Genomic DNA, 8,318 nt, shown 5'->3' with positions numbered 1-8,318 from the left:
CCCCCGCCCCATGGGCCAGTGCCCTGTTCCCTCCGTGCCACCAAACCAGTCTCTCCCCACCCTGTTTCTCCCTCCACCCATGCCCCCTCCCCCTCTTCACTTCCGACTCTCATGTACCTCCCCGTGTGTGTGGGCTATCCCCCCTCCATCTTTAGAACTTTTAAGGTTCTTGGTACCTTCAAATGCTTGGTGTGAAGAGGCCTTGTGGATGGAAAGTAGCTTGAGTCAAGGCACAATGTACCTGCAGGAAATAAGCGAGACTGGGAACCACTGTCATATCCAGCTCAAGAGAACAATTAAGGGCAGGTCCAGAGGGGGCTGGGAAGGGTTTTCCTTTTAGCAAATGAGTTTCCTTTTCCAAAAGATAATTTAAAACAGAATTAGACAATGGAAGCTTGTGTCAAATTAAATATATATTTCTATGGGGAATATTTAACTGCATCAAGAAAAGAATGAGCAACACAATTAAAGGGGTGTGGAGGAGGGGGGTCACATTTCTAGGGGGTGTCTCTAACTGTAGGTTAACATTTACATTAAGTCACTTATTCCTCATAACAACCCTATAGGACAGAGTATGACTGCTCTTTCAGGCTTCTGAGTCTGTAAACCTTCATGAGAGTGGAGAGCATTATCTTTCTCCTGCAGAGGCACTGGTGACTTAGAATGACTGACCTTGCATTTAGCAGCCTTCGGTGTAATTGAACCCCATGCACAGGGCTCTCCAAGGTACCTAGAACATTCTTATCTAGTCTTGGATTGACCCTCTTAGAAGTCATTCAACATCACTTATGGCTAAAGACGCAGAGGTATGCAAATAGACCTCTTCCTCTGCTGATAAAAAATATCCCAGTCCCAACTCTAAAGGTCTTAGAGAGATGCTCCAGCTCTGGAACTCCCAGGTGCCCTCATTCATGACTGAAAACACCAAGTCACCATGGAGTCTGTATTGAGCGCAATTTTCACTTTTAAATGGTGCTTTGATGGAGAGCAAGTGTGTATGAGTGGGCGTGAGTGAGAGTGAGAGGCAATGATTATGTTATGATTTTCATGCTCAGGATGTCTGTGTGTTTTCAGGTGTCCAGTGTGAGGTGGAGCTATGGAATCTGAGGGAGACTTGAGGCAGCTCAAGGCTTCTCTAAGACTCCTCTGCAGTCTCTGCATTCACTGTCTGTGTTTATAATATGCACTGGGTCTGCCTAGCTCCAGTGAAGGGGCAGAAGTGGGTTTCATACATTGATACTGTTGGTAGGACATCCCACACAGACTCTCCAAGGGCCAATTCACCTCCAGAGACAATGGGAAGAACACACTATAACTTCAAATGCACAACCTGAAATTCGAGGACACAGCAGCGTATTTCTGTGCAAAAGATGCACAGCGAGGGGAAGTCAGAATTAACCCAGACACTAACGTCCCCTAGTGGAAGAGGTTAGGCTTCAGGGAGATGAAGTTTCTTCACATCATCTGCTTCCTCAAACATTTTATCCCTTGCTTTCAATACTCCTCCTGTATTCCCTCCTACCTCGGGACAACAGTCTCTGCTGTGCACAGAATCTCACTTTATTATCTTTTTAATTTACATATATATTTTTTTTTTCAGAATAAATACTATAAGAACTGATCAGTAGACTGATCCTAGATCAAGTCACCTGTCTCCATTCATCCAATCAGAGGTTGTCTTCTCCGAGTTCATTCATTTTATTAATTCACAGCTCCCGTCTGCCCTTGTCCATCACAGACTAATTTAAGAGTCATTTTTTTCTCCAAATACTCTTTGTTTAATTTAGTAGTTGTGAATTTTGATACAAGAGTGGGAAAAGAGAGACAAGGCACCCTTTATGCCTAGTCTCAATGTTCATCCATGGAACTCACCTTCCTTCCCGCCCTGTGTCCCCTTGTCCAAAGGCTCTACACATCCTATTCTGTTCAGGGTACCCACAGCTTCCCTACAAGTTCTGTGGATGGCTATGCCTCCACATATTATTGGGATCAGAATATCCTTCTCTAGAGACATGCCCAGGGCCTGATTTCCCCTCAATTAGCACCATGACTGCTGTAGTTATGATCGCATATTTCTGAGTCAGACACACACAGAGGGAAAGGCACAAACACCCATGCAGGGAGAGAGTTGGGCTCAGGGGTCACCCAAAGGCCACAGATAACAGGGGACCTCAGGGGAGAAATTCAGAGGAGCCTAAGAAGGATTAGCTAAATTAGGTACCTATTTCCTCTACCTGCACAGAAAATGTCTTTGTCACAGACCTCCACATTCTTGTAGCTCAGTGTATGTATGTTCTTGTATGCACTTTATGTCTGTGTTTTTGTATGTGCTAGTACACATGAACTACTCTTGGTCTTAATATATGTTATACCATGTTACAGAACTTGTAGTCTGGTCTGCATTTATATTATTATTATTATTATTCTAGTATATTTTAGTGTGTGTCTTTGTGTTTTTTTTCTGATGTGTATTTATTAATCTGAGTGGTATTGTATGAAGGTTTGTTAGTTCTAGTATATGTGTGAATTTGTCCAGAATATGCATATGTATGTTAATACGACTGTTAGAATACAAATGTCATGTGTTTCCTGCTAGTGTGTGCTCACATTTCGCATGTATGAGATTATGTGTTTGATATTATGAATGCATTAATATGTGTGTATTTTGATACAAGTATTTTGTCCACTAAAACAGAAAGATTCTGGAAAAGACAGATAGGCACAGGGGCTACAACTTTAGACTCAAATATAAGAACGATTGCGAGACTTCCTCAGGCTTGGGTGGTGTTTCATTCTGTTGTTGTATTTAGGATCTCTAGAAGTCAGAACTGACTCATCAGCTAACCACTTTATTTATCCTATGTGTTCTCTGGGGACATTAATAAAGAAAGGACCTTAGAGTTTTATGATTGATTTTACATTTCATAATGTAAATCTGTGGCTACAATCATCTGTTTGATAACTCTGTGTTCAAGCTTTTTTTTTTAATCATCACACTTGGAATTAACACATGTAATGCACACCTCACAGGTAGGCCACAGTTAATCCTCGCTTTGTGTGCACACCTGTGTGTCCCACACAATTGAACACACAGAGTGCTCATCTCTGTTTGACCACTCTACACACTCTCTCCCAATCCTGATTCCCAGAGAGATCAGCTAGGTCTTCATTTGGTACCAGCATTAAGCAAACTGAAAGTAGGGTGATCTCACCACCACATATTTTCTAACAACTACAACACGGCCCATATACGGATGACATGGCTGAGCATCACCCAGGAAACCCCAGGAGTATCTCCTCTGATGCTCCATTTGTTGACTTGTGAGCAAAAAAGAGAATGTAAATGAGAATAGAAACAATAATTAAACCACTATTTTGTTATAACTGAAGTGTGTGTACTGGCAGTGTTGACAGTACTATCGAGTCCAGTATTGCAGTCCATGGAAACTACAAACACTAACGACCCCGTTTGCCATGACCCCAGACACATTATCAGCACATGCCACCAGTTGTGTATGTCATTCTAGATAACCTGTTCCCAGGTGACAGCAGGATTGAGTCCTTTTTTTGATATCAGAGTGAACTATTTCTGAAATCAATGACCTCAGGTTCCACGTAATGAAACTAGAAAGACATGAGTCTGCCATATAATAGGTCAGTAGAGGAAAATCATCAATAAAGGCACTCAAATAAATGAATAGCAGGGATACAATAAATAAGTCATTTTAAGGGAAACTGTTGGAGAAGACGCAGTAAAGTGATAAATATCTACTTGTCCTGATCATAACAAAAGAAGGAGAACCTGAATCTCGTGATTGGAAACCAGAGAGGAGACACCAGTGTGCATGTTTTCTTGACATGTTTTATGAACAACTGCATGCCCACAGTTTTCAAATAATCTGTGAAATATGGATATTCCTTGGAAAGGAAGAAAACCAATAATATTCCCATACAGGAAATAGATAATAGAGTCATCCACTGTCATCATGTGTATTCACACCTTAAGAGGATGAGAGAGGATGCATTGTGAGATGCAATATCACAAAGGTTGTATGTAATATCTAGTTTATAAGTTGAAAGCACTTTAAAAAATATTGATAATATATAACAATTAAAGCAATGTCTGATAAAGAATCTGCTTAAGAGCTCTGTTTTCCTTTGAGAGTGCTTGCGATTCTCTGAGTCTGAGGGAGAGACTCTTGTCTATGTTCTCTACTCATCTGCTTCTAAATATCAGGGACATGCAAATGCAGAACTCTGCCTGCTGATAAACCGGCCACATCCCCTGATGTGGGAGATCTCAGAGCACAGTCCCAGTCTCTGGGGTACTGTTATTTGTGATCAGGAGCTAGTCCAGAGGACACATCATGAATTTTGTACCAACCTTGGCTTTCATTGTGGCTATTTTACATGGTAATGGTTGTAGACCCTACTGTGATGTGTAATTTTGAGTGCCTGTCTTTATATGTGTGTCATCTTATCACAGTGTCTCTGTGTTTGCAGGCTTCCAGTGTGAGGTGCAGCTGGTGGAGTCTGGGGGCTATCTGAGAAAGACTGGGGGGTCTCTGAGACTCTCCTGTGCTGCCTCTGGATTCACCTTCAGTAGCTACTGGATGGACTGGGTCCGTCAGGCTCCAGGGAAGGGCCTGCAGTGGGTGGCAAACATAAATACTGGTGATGGTAGTACATACGACACAGACTCCGTAAAGGGCCTATTCACCATCTCCAGAGACAACTCCAAGAACACCCTCTATCTTCAAATGAACAGCCTGAAACCCGAAGACACGGCCACGTATTACTGTGCAAGAGACACAGTGATGGGAAGTCAGGGAGAGCCCAGACACAAACCTCCCCTGCAGGGAGGAGACTGGTCTCCAGGGGGCGCTCAGTACCCACATAGGGCAGGACTCAGCCCCAGGAGCAGGTGCAGCTGGAGATTCCAGGCTGGTTTCCTGTGAGGATCTGCGGATTCTTCTAAATCTCACAATTTCCCTAGGGAATCACTCTAACTTAACAATAATTCTGAGCCTACTTTCGTTATCTGTGAATTTAACAGTTATATTGTAACAGGAGAATATAGTCTGTCCTATAGCAACAAACATTTCTTAAGGACAAGAAATGGCTCTGTCAGGGGTCCCTGCATCAGAGTTCTGATGACACTCAGTAAACACTCTCCGATCAGACTCACAGTGAAAGGAAAGGTCGCTACTAAGTGTTGGACGACTAGATGAACGTTTGACAGTATATTCTTTCATCACACTTTGTGAGGACAATCATTTGGTCGAAATCTACTCGGTCAGCCTATTTTATTAAATTGCTTCTTCACGTGACATATATTTTTTTTCTTTGTTTTTGTTGTTTAGTTTGGTGGTTTTTCCTAACCATGGTGGTCTGGTATTTTGTGTGTTTGTTTGTCTTTTGTAATCCCATCTGCAAACCCATAAACTCACCAATTGTCTTATAACCTTGGTGCTAGTATTTTGCATCTGTCTATTCTCCAGAACCTTTAGACTGCGATGGTCAAGACAGACACTAACTTCTCTGTGCAAATTCAGGATTCAGGGAGATCTCTGTGGCCGAATTACCATTCAGTTCTTCATGTCACATGTTGTATCTTCACCATCATAGTTCCACAGAATGTGAGTTCACTGTTTCTGCTTTCACCCAAAAGTTTCACATTTGGCCTGTTAATCACCTCACACTACTTTTGGTGGCTTTGCTACTAATTTATTGTATGATATCAGTAACATTTCCATTATCTAGTGACACGCAACCTTAGGTGGGGAATTTCAGATATTTCAGGATAGGATTCCATACAAGATTATTAATGATGGTTTTCAGGATAAGAAATAACTTCCTGTGTCAAAGGTAAATTGCTTTAAGGTCACACGTTCTCTTGCTACACTAAAATGACTCGAGTAGACATAGCAGTGTATTTGTGGAAGAAAAGCTCTTCCTTTTTAGTGACTCACAAAAGACCCATTTAGAACACTCAGTGAATGGGAGCCACTTTGGTCTGAATTCAATGAGATTGCTAGATTTAGCTGATCTTCAAACTTTTGAATATCTAGTAATATTACCGTAAACTAATGCAGAAAAGAAAATGCGTATCTGACAATTTAAATGTCCTACGATTTGCTGTGAGTGTCTTATAAATATATAACTCCCTGAGAGTAGAGGATCACTCCCTTTATTATCAAGCTCACTCTCAATCCACACCATGTCTACCTCCTCAACCATCTTCCTCATCACTTTCTGTGGCCTGGAAAAACTGGACCTTGGACTTGGTGATTGGAGAAATCATGGAAAGACCTGTGTTCTCTAAGGAAACAGTCAACGTTCTCATTCCAGATTAACTCTTTTTTAAGTTTATTACAAAAGTATCATTACATGCAAATCTCCACATAGTCCATCAGATAGTCTCATAATATATTATTTAGTTTATGTCTTACACACTCTGGATAATACACCTGGGAATCACAGGCTTTGTTCCCAAGTTTATTTTGGTTTCTTCCTTTTCTTGGGGGTAGCTCTCAGAGGTGAATGGCTCAGGAATTGAAACATAAAGGTTTGGAATGCTTTATCTGCGCACCTGGCTCACTGTCTCTAGGTGCAGCTATGAGGGTTGGACCAGGACTTGTAAAACTGACAGACATATAGCATCCATCTCTGTCTCATGTGTGAATCTGCCTGTCTATAGATCGTCTGAAATCAGTTGTGGGTTGGTATGCAATGTAGTGGTGAGAGCACAGTCTATATACTCCTACCCTGATGTCTTGAGTACATGTCACCAGTGACCCCTTTCATAGTCAAATTCATTTATCGCCGACCTCCATTGCTGCCCAGGCTATTACCATGTACATATCACAGTGAAACGAGGCGAGGAGAAGTCAGAGTGATTCCAGGAGTTCAGTTGAAGAAAGAGGTCTGAACTGCACTGAACTCCATTATCTACTTTTCTGTGTATTCTTGTTTTCCTTAAATATTTTTTACATTATTTTTTAGAAATGTTCTTTATTTTTCTATTAGAATTGTCTCAAAAATAAATTTCCATGTGATGTTTTTTTTTAATTGGTCACCTTCTTTATGACCTTGCTTATAATACTATTTATAACACATCTATTGACATTTTCCTTCAGATCTTTTAATATAATCATCACATTTAGTTTGAGTTTCATATGTAACTTTCTAGTATCCATCTCGGTGTCAAGTGTGAATCTCATGTTGATGTTGTATCAGTTATGTCCATTTTCTTACTCTTTTGTGTTACTCATCACATTTTGTGGATAGATGGATATGTTCAAGATGACTGTACATATCAGCATACTGTGTATATATGATGTTTTCCCTTGTGGAATGAGAATGACCTAGCACCTGCTAGATTTTTATTGTTAATGTTTATGAAAATATAGACAGAGCTCCATTTCTAATTATATGCAATGTCCATCACAGCTAAAGTTATGTTTCACCAAAACCACTAAAGTTGTCAGATTTCCCCATAAAGCCTCATTTTTAGTTTTATGTTTGGTTTTGTCTTCACTTGCACTCTCCCTAGAGAGAATCTTGATTTCTACTTCCCTGATGCACCCTGCTGTTGTTTTTACTTGATGATGGTCACTGTTGTGGCAGAGTTTGGGTAACAGGGTATTTCCTGGTATTTTGACTGAGCCTCATTCCTAGGCAGGCATCCTGAACCTGGATCTGAGATATGGGTTTCTAACTGTTCCTTTTCTCCTGCAAAGGTACTACTGGTCTAGCAGCTATGTCTGCCCTTTCCCATGGGGCAGATAACTTTTTCTTCCAAGTTGTTCATCCAAGTTGCTGCAAAAGTTTTTCACAGGATCATCAGCTGCAAATTTTCATGTTCTTCCTCTTCAGGTCAAAGACCTCATTCCTAAACATGCAAAGAGAGTTGGTTCTGGACATAATTTAAGATTCTTCTGGTTTGTGGCAATTAGATATAATCTTTTATGAAATTATACCTTTCAGTCATTTTATTCTGCTACGGGTCAGAAGAGGTAAGTTTGGTTGCATTTTGGCAGTGATTACTCTTCTTCAACCTTAGCCACTATCTAGGGATGAGAAGGCAATCAATTTTTGTTTACTATCTACAGCTTAAGGGAATGTTCTGCAATAATAAAAAAATGTGTTCTCCTAAGTATGTGGTTCTAGCATAGCCTATTCACTGTAACACAAGAAACTTTAAGCTACTTATTAAATATTTTAGGCCAGTCTTTATGCAATTTTTAAAAAATCAATTTATTGGGGCTCATACAATTCATCACAATACATAGATCAATTGTGTAGAGCACATCTAT

This window comes from Echinops telfairi, unplaced genomic scaffold (assembly GCF_000313985.2).
Source record: "Echinops telfairi isolate 266 unplaced genomic scaffold, ASM31398v2 ScPeMD7_74;HRSCAF=306, whole genome shotgun sequence".
Lineage (NCBI taxonomy): Eukaryota > Metazoa > Chordata > Mammalia > Afrosoricida > Tenrecidae > Echinops > Echinops telfairi.
Note: the sequence above shows the minus strand (reverse complement) of the source record.